Here is a 17,500-nt window from a genome sequence, read left to right as displayed (position 1 = left end):
ATCCACTTGCTAATAACAGCCACTTAAGCAGGCCACAGATGCAAAGATGAAAATATAAAGGAAATAAAATAAGTAACTGTACACGTTGTGTCAACAATTTCATTTGTTTATCCTCTAGTCCACATAATGACCACCTAAGCAGCCATTCTGTCCTCGTGGCTGCCACCGACATGAAACGCGATGACTCACTTTGCTCAGCTTTACCGATCGTCGTTAGTGTAAACTCTCCACCGATCCCACAGCCATCAGTCAGAAGTGATTTACCTTTTCTCCTTTCAATTATCGAGGCCAGCCGCACAAAAAAAACCCAGCCAAATGGTTATTACCGGCAACCGATCATGCTCTTAACGGGAGACAAATGCGCACGCACGCACGCACGCACGCACGCACGCACGCACACACACACACTTGGACAGGAATCCGTTAGGCTCCCTTGGGGAGGCAGCTTGGCTCTTTTTGCAGTGCAGGTTATAGATCCGTCCGTCTACGCACACACACACACACACACACACACACACACACACACACACACACACACACACACACACACACACACACACACACACACACACACACCTATCCATCCATCCATTGGTCTGTATTGTGGAGTGAGGGAGTGGTTGAAGCGAGTGCCTTGTTATTGTGCCTAAGGACATTACCGACATAGCACACACACACACACACATGCACACACACAGACACACACACACGCGCACACACTTCTTGTTATTGTGCTTAGGAGCATTACCACCAGTGGGGGATCAATGTGTTGTGGTGGAGGCCGAAAAAACACATCCACCCACCATCCATGCCCCACTTATTGACAATGACACACACACACACACACACACACACACACACACACACACACACACACACACACACACACACACACACACTACAAAACACCAGCCCACCTTCCAGGCCAGACTTATTGACAATCTTACATACACACACACACACACACACACACACACACACACACACACACACACACACACACACACACACACTACAAAAAAACCAGCCCACCTTCCAGACCCGACTTATTGATAGACCTGTCCACAGGCACCACTGATTCAAGCAATATGCTAAGGAGATGGGGGTATGCAATTCACTGTCCTGGTGGTAGTGGGGGTACAATGATGTAATACACTCTCCTGAGGGACTTCACTCTACATGCGTACCAGAAATGACCAAAGCGACCAAGAAGCCGAGGTTGTTGAAGTTTCGCCACGAATTTGCTGTATTCACTCTGGACATGATATTGACACGTTTGATTTACTGTAGCTAATCCCATAAGTGTTCTGGGTCGTCAGCCTGGGATATTTGAAGGTATGAACATTCCGATTGGTTTTCACCAAACTGTGTCATGTCTCATTACCAATTTTTATGAACTTTCGCTGAAATTCGCTTTAGTCACTCCGTCTGGTGACCCTCCATAGATAGATAATGACTTCCATCGCTCTGGAGATTCTGTCCATACAAAGTGGTGTTATTTGTATAAACACCATCATAAGCCTCCCAATGCCCCCTTGACCCTATCATAAGCCTGTCATCACCCCCCTTAGGGCGCGATCACACCGAACGCGGATTTTACAATAGGAGGCGGATGTTTTTTATTGTTTGTCAATGAAAATGAGCGGATTACGCGTCTAATATCAGCGCAAGGCGGGTTGTGGATTCTGTGCCTCTCCGCGCCGGGCGGATCGAGTTGAAAAAAGTTCAACTCAAGGCGGAAAATCCGCAGCGGATTTCCAGATGTTCAATAGGAGACCGTAATCAAAATTCATATCAGATTCTCTATCCAACGTTAGAAGAGCAAGAAAAGAGCTCGTCTTCTATTCATTTTACATAGATGAATGGATAAAGCATTCTGTGTATGTTTTCACAACATACAACATAACACCATCAATCAGGCTACGTTGCAAGTGACAGTTGAGTCGTTGTGTTGCCTTGTCACAGCATTCGAATAGGCAGTGGATCCGCGCTTGGTGTGGTCACTTCTGATTAATCAGCTGGACGCGCATCGCAGATTGTAGGCAGAAATCCGCGGTCTGTGTGATCGCGCCCTTAGTGTTAAAAAAATAAAATGGACAAATGCCCCCCAATGGCAACTAAGCACCACCCCCTCTCAGCTGTATGCTTCTCAACACCTCACCTAGGGGCTTGGGCTGCCAATGTCCCCCTAGGGAGCTCTAGAGCCCCCATTGACTCAAGTTAGAGTGTACTGATGCATGCAATACACTTTATCTGTGAAGACATGTATGGTATAATGAGCTGCATTTCACTATTAGCAGAGTGCATATGGTCAAAAATGGCTAACTTTGGTATGCAAGTATGGAAATTGGCACTGATGTTCATTACAATGCACTTTTTGAGCTAAAGGCATTGGTCACGCCAAAATCCAAGATGGCCACCATTTGTCAAGATGGCTACCCTCTGCACTTGTAAATAAGGCCAAGAATGGTTAAATTAATGATGCAATCATGCAATTTGGCATATCCTGAAAGGGATCGGAATGTACTGTGTGCAGTCTACTGTCCGGGTGGGAGTGAGGGTACGTTGGTGTAATACACAACCCTGACACGGTTCTCGAGAAATAATCACGTCCAAACGTTGGGAAAGCCCATTCAAAGTGAATGTAAGGTCTTACAAGATTCTAGGTACACTGATGTTTACAGCAAATTGCAGTTGTGTGTGTGTGTGTGTGTGGTATGTGTGTATGGGGGGGTAAGCGAGTAATTCATTCACTTTATAAATTCTCCTCTTAACGCGGCTATCGGATTTCTCCTGAGCTGCCCAGGTGATGAACTGTGTGTGCGTGAGTGTGTGAATGCTTGCTGCGTGCTGGTTAGATACGAGGAGGCTCTCTTTCATTGAATGGGTATTAGGAGCCACTTACAAGTGCTTTAATTTCGAATCGTTTACAAATAGGAGACACCTGTACACACACACACACACACGCACAATTTTTAATCAGTTAAAAAAAAGACATGCACACACACACTTACTTGCAAAAAATGAAAAGAAAAATGCAAACCCGGTGCTGATTAGGCCATTAAGTTGAAGCAGGGGACCTGGCAGGGTGGGATTTTTGAGGTCTGTTTTTTTTTCCCGGAGGCTTCTTGGACTGAGGCCAGTAAGGCCCATTGTGATTTAAAACTGCCAACCCTACTTTTTTTTTCTCCACCTCTCCTCCACCCCTCTACCTCTTTACCTCTACCTCTCTACCTCATCCTCTCTTTCGCCAGGACCTCCCCCCCTTTTTTCCCTCTCCATTCATCCCCTCTCCTCCTTCACTCTCCTCCTCTGCATCTTTCTCACCTCTCCTCTCTTCTCCTCTCCTCTCCTCTCTTCTCCTCTCCTCTCCTCTCTTTTCCTCTCATCTCTCCTCTCCTCTCTCTCTCTCTCTCTCTCTCTCTCTCTCCCTCTGTCCCTCTCTCCCTCCCTCTCTCTCTCGCCTCCTCCCCTCTAGTCTCCTTTCCTCTACTCTCCTTTCCTCCCTTCCCCTTTCTTCTCCTCTCTTCTCTTCTTTTTTCTTCTCTCCTCTCCTCTCCTCTCTCTTCACCTCCCTGTCTTCTCCCTCCCTCTCCCTCCTAGTTCTGCAATATTGGCATTTCTGTCAGTGGTGCAGCATATTAAAAGCTGATGTCCCAGCCAGTTGGGGTGGGTGTGCCAGTTGGGGTGCGTGCATGCGTGCAATACATGCATGTGTGGGTGTGTGTGGGTGTCTTTGTGTAGATGCGTGCAGTGTGTGTGTGTGTGCGTGTGTGCGTGTGTGTGTGTGTGTGTGTGTGTGTGTGTGTGTGTGTGTGCGTGCGTGCGCGTGTGCGCGTGTGCGTGCTTGCGTGCGTGCGTGCGTGTTAGGCAGCCATTGGGCCTGTGTTAGCAGAGATGATGGTGTCACATTACCCCGTCGGCCCCAGCACTTTGTGCCAGAGCCACGGGGAGTCTCCGCTCACTGCCCTTGCTGTGTGTGTGTGTGTCTGTGTGTGTGTGCGTTAGGCGCGGGGAGTCTTTGCACACTGCCCTTGCACTGGGGGTCAGAGATGCACCACATAGCCGCAGGTAGCACAGCGGACACACACACACACACACACACACACACACACACACACACACACACACACACACACACACACACACACACACACACACACACACACATCACCCTCACACACACACCACCCTCACCTCCACAGACAAAGCTGCCTGCTTGAATGAGACAGGTAGACATGGACAGAGCCAGGGAAGAGTCTTTCTTCTCTCTCTCCATTTTTATCTCTTTATTTCTCGTGCAGTAAGTTAGTATAACATTTAATACTGTTCACAAAGTGCTTTGGAGTGGAGGGTTGTAGTGCATTAAAAGCAGAGTAATGAGACAAGTATATTAAAACACTACTATGTGTAGTCATGGTTTTAAATTAACACCAGCCAACTGGTAAAATGTTGGTGAAATTTCAATTTGGCTGGTAGAAAAGACCAACTTACTAGCCACTTTGACCCATTAGTGAGTGTGTGTTTGGCTATTATGATTAGCATCTACTGGCTATTTTGTCTGGTGTGGAAAAAAGTAAATCCAGGGCCCTGTGTGTGAGTAAAGGAAACGCACTAAAACAACATGCTAAAAGCTGCTATTTGTTGGGCAGAGACGGCCATGAGATGGGGAAAATGTGAGGTGAAGAGAGGAGTACATCAGCTCCTTTTGGAGAGACCTCTCTGTCTCCTTCTCGCTCCTTTTCACTTGTTTTTATTACTCCTGTCCTCCACTCTGCTTGGGGATCTGAGATGTGGCTGGGGCTTGAGGTTCTGTTGTTATTTTTTATGTTTTTGACAGCCGAGTCCATTCTAAGCCCCAAGTTTGATGGTGGTGTTAGCAAAGGTGCTTCAACTACCACACGCGCACGCACGCGCACACACACACACACACACACACACACACACACACACACACACACACACACACACACACACACACACACACACACACACACTGTTCACAGGAACGTGCCTTCTCTGTCTCGAGTACATCCCAGTGTTCCGTCTTAAATCCCATCTGTTATCTGTGTCATTCGTTTTTCCCCGTCGCCATAACGGTGGCAGGTTAGATATATTGTCCTGCAGGGTTTTCTGTCATAAAGAAAAACTCTCTGAGTTACACCGCAGCCGACACCACCGCCGCAGCAGGTGTTTTATAGTGTGTTTACTGTAGTAAGTAAAAAATCAGACAGGTGGGTCAATGACGTTTTAGTAGTAGCACACGTCAGGGTAGTGCAACCACAGCTAGTGCCACTGTTGTATAGTTTCACCTATTATTCCATTTTTTTAGTGCGATGTTCTAGGAAGTATATTCATTGCAGTACATTCATTATCAATGACTCATTCATTTATGGGCATTCGCTGTGATTGTACCATCTGACTTCTGAGCCCCCCAAAATGTCTGGGGCATGAGAGAGGGACAAGCCTGCTGGCCATCCGCCGACATCAGAACAGTATGCCTATCGTGACGGTAAATGCTCATTTGAGTCTGTCCAAGAGTGTGTGCCAATCACAGGTTACACCATTTACTCCATTGTATCTAATGAGATAGATAGACTGTGTTGTTACTGAAAAGCACTGGACACCTCACAAAAACCACCACGAGCTTGATCCAGCCAGCGCAGAGTTAGCTGATCGTAATACAGGTACACATGACTACTCAGATGTGTAACCCGTGTTGGCCAGAAACTATGTTTCATTTTTTTACTTTTACTTTTGACACCTCTGGTGCCAATTTCCCTGAAGTGTGTGTCTATCAAATTGATAATGGAGGAAGTTACTATCACACCTCTCATTCCAATGACGTATGTGTTGTATAGAGTTGCTGCACGCGCCTGGAAACTCCCTGGTCCTCGAGGGATTGTGGTGGCATTATGGGAGACCGACTCTGCATTAGAAACAAAAAGGCTGTCATCCCTTCCCATATTGGTAGCCAAATAAACAGAGTGAAGGGGTCTATATCCTTAACCTGGAATCATCACCCTCCTACTCCACCTGCCTCTGCTCTCCTCTTTTAGACTGCTTTACATTATATTACACTTAGCTGAGTTTTTTATCCAAAGCAACTTAGTTGTTTACATGTATTGGTTATAGTCTCTGGAGCAATGTTGGGTTAGGTGTCAAGGGCACTTCAGCCATGGATGGAGGTGCAGGATGGGATGGGGGCGAAGGGTGGGACTCGAACCTGCAACCCTTTGATCTTAAGACCGCCTCCCTAACCATTAGGCCAAGACTGCCACGCTACCTCTTCCTCCCATCTCCTCGCAGTATCGTGTCCTATGTGCGCCGCTATGGTTGTTTTCTGGCCAACCAGAACGGTGCCTGTGCCCAAACCCGTGCCCGCACCAGTTACGCATCATATCGGGCTCTGAACTTTTCCACATGTGACCGAGTGTTACCCAGATGAACCTGCTGACGTCCACGTTGTCGTCATGGTTCGCTGTGAAACACAGCTGTTTCGGTTCCCTGTTTTTCACTGCATTGCGAACCAACCTTCCGGTTCTCGAACGTTCAGACCTGAGGCGTGAACACGCCGGCCGTTTCGAGATTAGGTTTGAGAACGGCAACGGCACGGTTCTCTGTCGCCCTCAGTGGCAGTCCTACAATGAGTTGCGCCCCGGGTGACCCCCCCAGCGAAAAAAGCAAGCAAAAAACACTTATAATAACTGACAAAATAGTAATGTTGTTGTCTCCACAATGTGGTAATAGTGTAGAAATAGCCAATTTAAAACTATTTTTTGTATGTTTATAACTATTTGAACATGCTTGTAGCAATTTCCGCTCTGTTCTTTCGGCGAGGGCCGGGTTTCGGCGATGTTGTTTCACGGCGCGTGCAGGGTTTTGCAATGGTCTCGCACCCTCTCGGAGGCCGCCCCCTGGCAATTGCCCGGTCAGCCCGCCCCTAGGATAGCCCCTGGTCGGCCTGAACGTGCCACTATGGCGCGCCGCCGGTGGCGTAGTAGAACTGAGTAGCGCGGTGAGGTGAGGTGAGGTGCGGTGCAGTGCGATGCGATGGCACAGGCAGCCACCAAAGCCAAATAAATGTCAGCGCACGGCGTGGAGGAAGAGGGAATTAAAGATCCTCATTTCCCACAGGCGGCCCTCTCTAATAAACTTGATCTCTCATTTTGTTTGCAATTTGTCCCCCCCTGTCAGGGTTTGATCATTTGCCAGGCGCTGTGGCAGCGGCAGCGGCGGCGTTGTCACATTAAACCATTTTGCCCGTGATTAAAGACAGTAGAGGGAGCAAGGGGATAGGATGGGATGTGGATGTGGATATGATGTGATGGTGGGTAGCGGGAATAATGGGGAAGGGAAGAGGAGGGAATGGGAGGGAGGCGGAGGGGAGAGGAGGGGAGGGAAGAGTGGGGTGTGCTCTAACCAATCCCCCCTTACGGTTGGATTGTGTACAGAGAGAGATGTCAATTTGTTTTTGTTACTGTCTGTGTTGCTCTCTTGCTCCGTTTGTTTTTTCTGCCTCATTCTCATTCTCTCTCCATCCCTCCGTCCCTTTTGCTGTCTCTCACCATCCCACTCTCCATCCCTCTCTCTTTCTCCATCCTCTTTCTCTCTCTCTCTCTCTCTCTCTCTCTCTCTCTCTCTCTCTCTCTCTCTCTCTCTCTCTCTCTCTCTCTCTCTCTCTCTCTCTCTCTCTCTCCATCGCCCTCCCTGTATCCTTCTCTCTCTCTCTCTCTCTCTCTCTCTCTCTCTCTCTCTCTCTCTCTCTCTCTCTCTCTCTCTCTCTCTCCCCATCAGCCTCTGAAATGTTAAATCAGCCGTTCACCGCCCTACGGCTTCTAAAGTAGCCTAATGGAAGGTGTGTGTGCAAGCGTGCGCGCGTGTGTGTGTGCGTGTGTTCGAGCATGTGTGTGTGTTCTTGCATGCATGTTAGCGTGTGTGTGTGTGTGCGCGAGCGTGTGTGTGTGTGTGTGTGTGAGAGAGAGAGAGCATGTGTGTGTGCGCGAGCGTGTGTGTGTGCATACATGTGTGTGTGCATACGTGTGTGTGTGCATACTTGTGTGTGTGCGCGTGCGTGCGCATACGTGTGTGTGTGTGCAAATCACCAGTCCCCACCTTTTATTTAGCCGCCACTGACACCGGCTGAACTACAGCGTTCGCCTGCGCTAGAGGACACGCCTATTAAAGCCCTAATTAAGATCCCAGTGCCCTGAACCCTAACGGGAAAGGAGATCTAATAAACGATCACTCAGCCCGGGCCGGAGTCAGGGCCAAGACCCCCCCCCCCCTCTCTCTCTCTCTCTCTCTCTCTCTCTCTCTCTCTCTCTCGCTCATTCCCCCTAATCAATGATAAGGTTGACGGAGGGAAGGGAAGGGAGTGGGAGGTGGAGGGGGATGGCGCTGGGGAATGGGAAAGCCTGAGTCGGCTCCCCTGAGTAAGTGGTCTCTCCTGGGGGGAAGGCAAGAGGGCCGGGAAGGGGGCGGGCTGGAGGAGGGTACTGCTGGGATACTGGTGGATTTCAGAGATCAGTCAATCAAACAGTCAGACTAGGGACCAGAGGGGCAATTAAAGTGATCAAGTGTACTAAATTCACTGTTAGCCACTTATTTGTGTTAAGGTGAAATAGAAAGGTTTGTCCATATAAGCAGCATATAAGCTTTCTTAGAGGGAGGGAGACATGCTTTTTCATGTTTCCTGAGAAGCTAGTCATAATAATTACTTTTATACCACACCAGCCATTATTCCACCCTACTTTTATTCACTCTTCTTGTGATTGCTATGCTATGTCAACTAAACACGCCTAGATGACTTTGCCTTTGCCTATTTAAAGCAAACATGTCATTGTGTGTCATCGAGCCCATTACGAGTCTATTGTCGCCTCGAAGAAGCGACAGTATTAAAGTGAAGACTTAGCCCATTGTGATTGAATTAGCGCTCAAGGGCAAAGAGCTTTTCGCTAACGCTTTGTTTGCCTACACACACCTGATGGCTGCCTTTACAAGAGGTCTTTAAAGCAGCAGCGGTGTTTCAAGGTATTTTGGGGCTCCAGGCAAAGAGAGACTTGGGCCCCCCTTGTTTTCTCTTTAGACTATTTGGGACCCCCCTTCAGAAGATTGTGATAGCAGCAGCATCACTCACTTTTTGGTCGTTGAATTTAGGGAGGAGATACCACACTCACAAAGATTTCATTGCCATTGTTTGAATACAACTACATAGCCAGTCATTAATATGGGCTCCCCTTTCATTGAGGGGCCTTAGGCAATTGCCTGGTTTGCTTGCCTGGTTATGACAGGCCTGACAGTTGATTTAATTCCCTTCAGTTCAGTGCACAATCTGCTGTAGTAGAAAGGGAGCGTACATAGAGGTTTAAGTAATTTGAGTCGAGTAGCTCCCAGTGACACCACGGTCTCTAGATAAATCACAGCCCAACTAATAGTTGAAGATTGCTTGAACTGCGAGGCTTTGAAAAATCCGGCATTTGGGAACGGTAAAGTCTCAGACCTAATTTGATCTTAATTAACGGGAAGGGTGTCGTGATACCCAGCAGCGATGGGGAATGTTTAGAGGGAAGCTGTGTTCCTTCGAGGCCCCGATGTGGTTCGACATCATTGTTGCTGTCGTGGCATCTCTTCTGTATTTTATTCTCATTCTTTTCTTCCCTGTGCCCTAAGTCAGACAGTTGGAGGAAAAAAACGTCCTCTTATTTCTCAGTTGGCAGGGCCTAAGGTTAGAACAAGGGAACTCTCAAAGAACTATCACATTTTCGCTCGTAAAAACCCCCTTGTGTAAAATGCATGTTTTGCATTAAATTGTTGTTTTCTCCCCAAAAAAGCCGTCTTGTTAAACGTACGAGGAGAATAAACACGCCCAAGATGTTCAAAGGCTCGTGTGTGTGTGCATGCGTGTGCATGTGTGTGTGTTTAGTAGGCCTGTTCCCCTTGAGTGCAATGACTCAGTGCGAAAATTAACCCGACCCTTCCACATAAACCAAGCAGCCCTAATCAAGGGTGCCAATTGAGGGGGGTCAGTTGTCCCGTGCGCAAGGAGAGAGGGGGCCCAGAATCGGGCCATTGTTGCATTGTATGCTATTGGAGGGGGGGTAGGGGGGGCTTTCAGATTACTCTGTCCCAGGCCCGGCCAAAGATGTCAGCGGCCCTGGGCCTCATCAGTGCAGAGAGAAAATGGCCCAGCCATCCGACCCGACCACTTCTCTTCTCCTCCTTCCATAGTGGTGTTTACAGATGTGACCACAAGGCTGTACCAGTACACAACACACACAGCAGCTCGTACAACACAACACAACACAACACAACACAACACACATACTTTCACACACTCTTAGAGAGAGAGAGAGAGAGAGAGAGAGAGAGAGAGAGAGAGAGAGAGAGAGAGAGATTGGCACACAGAGATGGAAAGACAGAGGAGTGTGGAGGCAGAGAGAGAGAGAGAGAATGTCAGATAGAGTCAGATAGAAAGAGAGGGAGAGAGAGGATAAGGAATAGACGAATGGAAAGAAAGAGAAGGACCAATAGAAAGACGGGGGGAAAAGAAAGTAAGATATAGAGCAATGCAGATGGAAGAGAGAGGGCAAGAGACAGAGAGAAATCCCGGGCATTGTTCTACTCATTGCCTTTAAATGCTGTTGCCAGCGGAGACTTGTGTGTTCTATTAGCTCTTAAGAGATTCTATTATCTCTTTGCATTCATTTCATGCACTTCAACCAGACCTCTTCGATCTCTTCTGGAATGTACACAGAACCACCCCCGATTTTCTCTCTCTGCAGACTCACTTTCCATAATGTGTTGTCGGCGACTGCAAAAAATAAAATAAAATAAATAAATACATAAATAAATAGTTAAATATATGAAAGTCAAGAGATCGTCTTGCAGAAGGGAAGGGTTGTAAATTGATTGCAACAGCAGAGAAATGGCCTTAACATATTTCTGGTTGCCAAAACACAATGTCCAAGTGGAGTCCCACTGAGAGTTGCACCCTCCCACATAAATGCACAGTGATATATATCAGACTGTCAACACGCATGGGCGCAGCACCAAATTCTGAGTCCTAGACACACACATACACACATACACACACAGACACAGACACACACACACAAACACGCACGCACGCGCGTGTGTGCACACATGCACACACAAGCGTACACATGCATAGCCTACACACACACACACACATACAGACAGAGGGGCAGAACATGACATCCGTGAGTATATCAATAGTGTCTAGTTGTTATGGCTGGTGACAGTGGGATAGTCTTGTACAACGGATACTTATAAGTAAGTAAGCAGTGCACTTGCCCTTCTTGGTAGTCAATCACGATATACCAGCCCTTTATGCACGCACGCACGCAGGCAGGCACACACGCTTGCCTCTTTACCAATGCATGATCCAATGAACCAGCACACTGAACTTCCACCATTGTGCAAGTGAGTAAGTGAGGACGTTGTTAAACTCCCATGTCTTAATTTTTAAATGATATTAGCAGCTAGCTGGCGGAGAGGGATTGCAGACACATGAATAAATGAGAGCTATCGATGAGGATAGGAGAGGAGAGGAGAGGAGAGGAGTAAATGGGGGGAAGGGGGAAGAGAGTGACAGAATTGAGAGAAAAGAAAAAAAGATGAGTGAGAGAGTGAAAAAGAGTTGTTAAAAGATGGGAAGAGCAGAGTGGGGAGGACCAGAAAAGAGGACATTGAAGGGGTAGAGAGTAGCAGTGTTGAGAAAGGAAAGAGAAAAGGAGTGAAGGGGACACAGGAGATGAGAGTGTGTATGAGGGAGGAGGTCAAGAGGAGAGGAGAAGAAGAAGAGAGGAGAGGAGAGGAGAGGAGAGGTGGAGATGCATAGATAGAGATGGCAAGAGGGAGGAGAGAGTCGCAGCGTGGTGAGGGGAATAGAATCGGAGGAGTGAGGCGAGGAGAAGAGTGGCAGAGGGAGGAGAGGAGTGGGGAGAGGAGAGGAGACATGAGGCTGCTGTCGCCCAGGCGCCAGCCACGGAAGAATGCTGACTCAAACGAACTCGTCAGCAAGCGAACGAATGAACAAGAGGAGAGAGAGAGAGAGAGAAACAGACTGAGAGAGAGAGAGAGAGAGAGAGAGAGAGAGAGAGAGAGAAACAGACTGAGAGAGAGAGAAACAGACTGAGAGAGAGAGAGAGAGAGAGAGAGAGAGAGACACAGACTGAGAGAAACAGACTGAGAGAGAGAGAGAGAGAGAGAGAGAGAGAGAGAGAAACAGACTGAGAGAGAGAGAGAGAGAGAGAGAGAGAGAGAGAGAGAGAGAAGCGGGGTGAGCCAGTCTCTGTCACGCATCTCAAATTAGGGATGCTAGCGGTAATTGCTGAGTACAGGACTTGAATAACTAATGGGCGGTGAAGCCAAGGAGAAGCGGAGCAGAGCGCCCAGCGAATCGCGGACCAGAGCGACGGGGCCTAGCTTGCTGTGTGCGTGTGTGATGAAGAGTGGAAACTTTGCCACAGTTAATTTTAATATGTGTGTGTGTGTGTGTGTCTGTGTGTGTGTGTGTGTGTCTGTGTGTGTGTCTGTGTCTGTGTCTGTGTGTGTGTGTGTGCGTGTGTGTGTGTGTGTACCAGATGTCATGCCATTGTTATATGGATGAACCTTAAACTGATTTGACTCCCATGTTCTATGACTCAACAGCTGATCACTTGCTCTATAGTAGGACTTGAGATATGGTACACATTCCTGGATGATATACTGTACACAAGCCACGATACTCTACATACCTAGATAACATGCCATACACAGGCTGAGATACTTTGCTATACACAGGCCTAGGTAATATATACACAGACTCTGCCATACAAAGAGATTTTACCATACACAGCCTTAAGCTGGCCTGATGGTAATGTAATTTGGGATGCACATATTTGTAATACGAGAAAAGTAGGAATACAACTATACTCCAACCAGATAACAAAATATAATTCAGTGATGTGTTTAAGGGTTGCCTTGAAAGAGTATGGAATGTGAGGAGTAACTCTGGCCTGTGTTCACCCCTAGAAGGCTTTGTTTGAATATTAGTTTATTAAATATTGCCGTTTTTAGTTGCCGTTATCCCACAAGGGCTCCCATTTTATTTATTCCAACTGAGTGGAAGGAATGAGACCAATTCCCTTGGATGAATCAAAGTAAACCAAAGACCCAAATTAGTAACAAAGTAAATGCAATGACATCTCTTTGTTCACTAAACATTAGACAGTGAGGTGGGTGCATCACTGATAAGTAACATTACGTGAATAGCTAGCTCCCTGTCCTCTTCTCTGGAATGCTTTGTTGCATTTGGTTTCTCAAGTGATTCATTGGCAGAGGCCCAAGGATCAGCACAGCATAGTGGCAGCAAGCCGTGTTGGTGTTGAACAGGGCCAGATGACGTTGGCCTGGGGCCCCTGTGCTACAGGTGGCTGTACAACCCCCCGGAAGGCAAATTTCATGACAGAATGGAGTAGAGTAGAGTAACTTTATTGATCCCCGAGGGGAAATTAGGGAATAAACATAAACAGGGTAAGGATAACATGTCAACCAAGCATTAAAGGTACACTGTGTAGGATGGTGGCCAGAATAGGTACTAGGGAACTTTGCTTCCTATTGCCAAATTTGATATTCTCTAATATCTAGTAGTATGACTAAAGTACAGTACAGTTTGCAGCTAAATACGTCTATTTCAAAATGGCGACCAGACCATGGAGAATTAGTCTAAAATTTGTGAATGGGCTGTATGACTAGTGGAAAGATACTGCTAAAAATATTGCACAGTGCACCTTTAAGGAAAACATGTCTGGCAACTGTGCAGAGCAGAGGAGTGTTAACAAGGGATTATGTTTTCAATACTCCACATCCCATCCCCTTTGGCCAATTAGGCCCCCCTGACAGGTTGGGGGCCCCTTAGAGGCAGCCTATCTAGCCTGTGCATTAATTCAGCCCTGATGGTGATACAGACGGCCAAACAGACTGCCTGACCTCAAATGACCTTGACCCTGAGGCAGGTTAGACAGATAAGATGTCCTGAAAATCAGTTGCTTCCCGGACGTCTCCTCCTCCTCCCGGTCTCCGTACCATACCATTGCCAACTGAGCTGCTCTGGATCCGTGTGGTTTGTTGCTTCCCGGACCCTCCTCCTCCCTGTCTTTTTTTGAAAACTGATGTGAGTATGAGTATAGGTACATAAATGAATGCATTCATTTCTTTACTTGCCGATACAGAGTACCAGTGCTGACACTTTTACCTTCTTGTTTTCCCACCTGTGATATTTGTTTTATTGCCCATTTCCATGTAGATTGACATATTTGTAAATGTATGAGGCGGCGCTTTTTTTCTCATGCTGCTTTCAAGTCCACAGAATGTGACGAGACGACGTGTTTTTCTGTATAATATCATAACCCGGTGCCTGGTATACAGATTGTCAACGTGCCCTCACCGAATTTACTTATAGGTCTGTTTTTTCTAGTTTACACGACGAGGATTGGCGGACCCAGGCTACTATCTGACAAACGCTAGAATTTGACTTGCCCACAATGGGGGGAAAAGACATTGCCGATCCATTTGCTCACGTAGATGGGGGAATCGTTGCGTGGGTGCCGGTTAAGAGTACGTCCCACACTAACATATGGGGACATACTCACGAAGGACGCAGGAACCCAGAGTACTAGTGAATTGAAAAGATGTATGGAGAATCGGGATGACTGGAAGCAATGATGGAAGGCTCGTCTGAGGACGACCTAGAGAGATGAGTATGAGTATAAAGAGCAAGTATCGGGGCCGATACCAGTATCGGTACATCCCTAATTGCCAACTGACCAAGCGTCTCTGGGAGTGTGGTTTGTTTGGAAGTGTGACAGAGTGACTCAAATAAAGCTCTGTCTGAACAGATCTATAGATGTGCCTTGACGGGAAAGTGAAGTCATGAGACTCCTGTGTTAGACGGTATGTCCTGGACCCCTCCGCATCTCTGTCTCCTTCTGTGTGTGTTTAAGTGAATCACTGGCTGGAGCACAAGATAAGGCTGTACAAGCCAGTGGTGGGGCCCAGGGGCTGGCTGGCCTGAACGGACTGACGCTCCACATAGTAGGAAATATGCCAGGCCCTGCCGTGTGGCTCTGCAGTGTCACGCTGGGGACACGGGTTCAATTCCAGCCCGAGGTCATGTCCCGATCCTCCCCCCATCTCTCGCTCCCACTCGCTTCCTTCCTGTCACCATCTCATACTGTCCTGTCAAATAAAGGTATGTCCTGTCAAATAAAGGTATAATACCCCCACCCCACCCCATGTCAAAAAGGAAACATGCCATACAGTAGATATGGTATGCTGAAAATGAATATCAACATCTCTATATGTGTGTGAAAAAACAGGCAGGATGCCAAGGCACTCTTCTTTACAACTAAAAAACCGTTAAATGTTACTCTTTCAGGAGGTAGATGAGGGGGAAGTACTGGAAGTACTGGGTTCCGATGGAAGGGGCAGTGGTCAGAGTTTTATTCACTTCATAAATTGACCAGGCTGTCTCGTCTTAAGTGGCCCTAGAAGAGGGCGGATCGATAAATAGGGGGAGAGTGCAGAAACTACAGCCAGACATCTGAGCATTGCATCTAGCACTGCTTATCTCTACCATGCGAAAGACTTTTAAAAAAATGTTGTTTTGTCTTTTGTTCCTTTGGGTCGCTTTTTTCACTCAGCATTGTCACTTAGACACTTTTCCTCGGAAACAATTTGCATGTGTGGGAGAAACAAAGCAAGTCACTCTACTTTAGAGCATGTGCTAAGTGGTAGCTCGATTGAAATCAAGACACAACAAACAAGAAGGCAGTTGAAGCGCAGGGAGGTGGGTGTTTGGGCAGGTTTGGTTGTTTGGTTTGCTGTTGCTCAATGCCGTTTCATTGCCATAGTTGCACAAATAGTAAGACGACAGTGTTTGTCTCTTTTGTTTTGTTGCTAGTGGATTTACTCCCACATACTGTACAGCAGTGGTTCCCAAACTGGGGGTCCAGATCCCTAAGAGGGTCGCAGAGGTACTGAAGGAGATAAAAACGGGAAATCCACAGGTTTAACAGCTAACATGATTCCACAATTTCGTTAGTAACAGTATGAAAGTGAAAGAAAGCCCATTGGGAAACTCCAACTCCCATTGTCATTGTGACACAGCACTCCACAGCACACAAGTGAACACTGCACACTGCACACAACGAAATTGCATTTATGCCTCACCCGTGCAAGGGGGCAGCCCTCAGTGGCGCCCCATGGGGAGCAGTGCGGTGGGACGGTACCATGCTCAGGGTACCTCAGTCATGGAGGAGGATGGGGGAGAGCACTGGTTGATTACTCCCCCCACCAACCTCGCGGGTCGGGAGTCGAACCGGCAACCTCTGGGATGCAAGTCTGACGCCCTAACCGCTCACCCATGACTGCCTCACTGGTATGGTCAATAGATGCATTTGCTGTCCATTAATATTGGTAGATTTTCCATTAATAGTTAATAGTATTAATAGTAATAGTATTGCTAGAAATCCATAGCTAGGATAAAACTATGACATCTCATTAGCATGTATTTAGCTTCATTTACTAGTACTGATGTCTGACTGCTTGACTTATTTACTATAATTGTCGGCAGTTACAGTCGGTGAAAAATGTTTCCATTGAGTTGCAGCCATGGTGTCCATAGCATGCCGCTGAGTCGCTGCCTTCTGAAATGAGAGGGCAATTTGCGGGGGCAGAAACATGCAATGGCTGATTACATACGTGCAAGGAAGCTGACGGGGGGTGGACAAACGGGTAATTTGTCCAGGTCCCAGGGAGAGAGCGGGGCCTATAATTGTGTTTTCATTACATTGTTGTATGTATCGGGAGGGCCCTTTCAGATTACTTTGTCCGGGGCCCCGCAAAAGCCGTCAGAGGACCTGTTTGCATGATCACATCATCACGGAATGAAAAAGGCACCGGCCGTTTTTGTTTTCTTCATTTTTTTTCCTCTGCAGAGCTGACCCTTTCACTGTTTGCACATACTCTCTCGCATGCATGTACTACATGCATCTGACCCTCCATCTACTGTATCTGTTCATTACTGTGTTTTCTTTGCGCACAGTCTCGAGTCTATTTTTAACCGCCGTTGCTTTGCCGCCTGTCTACGTTGCTCATGTGCACGTGTGGTACAACATACAGTATCTGCAGCACATCCCCCTGTGCGTTCTGCTAATACTCTGCAAACAACATGAGCATATGTTATCGAAGAGCTGCACTCTCGCATTTCTTTTATTTATTTTTTCTTGTATTTGTTAAATAAATAAATCCACGTATTATTAAAATAAATGTCCATCTTCCTCCCGTACAGCATAGCTGAACATCCTTGTGTGTTTGGCAAATCATGAAATGTCAGCACATGTAAAGCACAGCTTTATAGCTGCATGTTTTGCTACGAGTTTGATTTATTAGATGTGTAAACTGTATTTTCCCACATGTACGATATGTTTTGCTG

The 17,500-nt window shown here is 47.1% G+C and overlaps 1 protein-coding gene across 3 annotated transcripts in view; it reads left to right on the top strand.

Moving 5' to 3' along the window:
• Window positions 1–17,500, top strand: part of LOC134467804 (adenosine kinase-like) — a 303,549-nt gene that overhangs the window by 277,502 nt on the left and 8,547 nt on the right. The gene's annotated exons all lie outside the window — the stretch shown is intronic.

The sequence above is a fragment of the Engraulis encrasicolus genome, chromosome 17 (assembly GCF_034702125.1).
Source record: "Engraulis encrasicolus isolate BLACKSEA-1 chromosome 17, IST_EnEncr_1.0, whole genome shotgun sequence".
Lineage (NCBI taxonomy): Eukaryota > Metazoa > Chordata > Actinopteri > Clupeiformes > Engraulidae > Engraulis > Engraulis encrasicolus.
The sequence above is the reverse complement of the archived record's forward strand: the minus strand, read 5'-3'. Positions and strand labels throughout refer to the sequence as shown.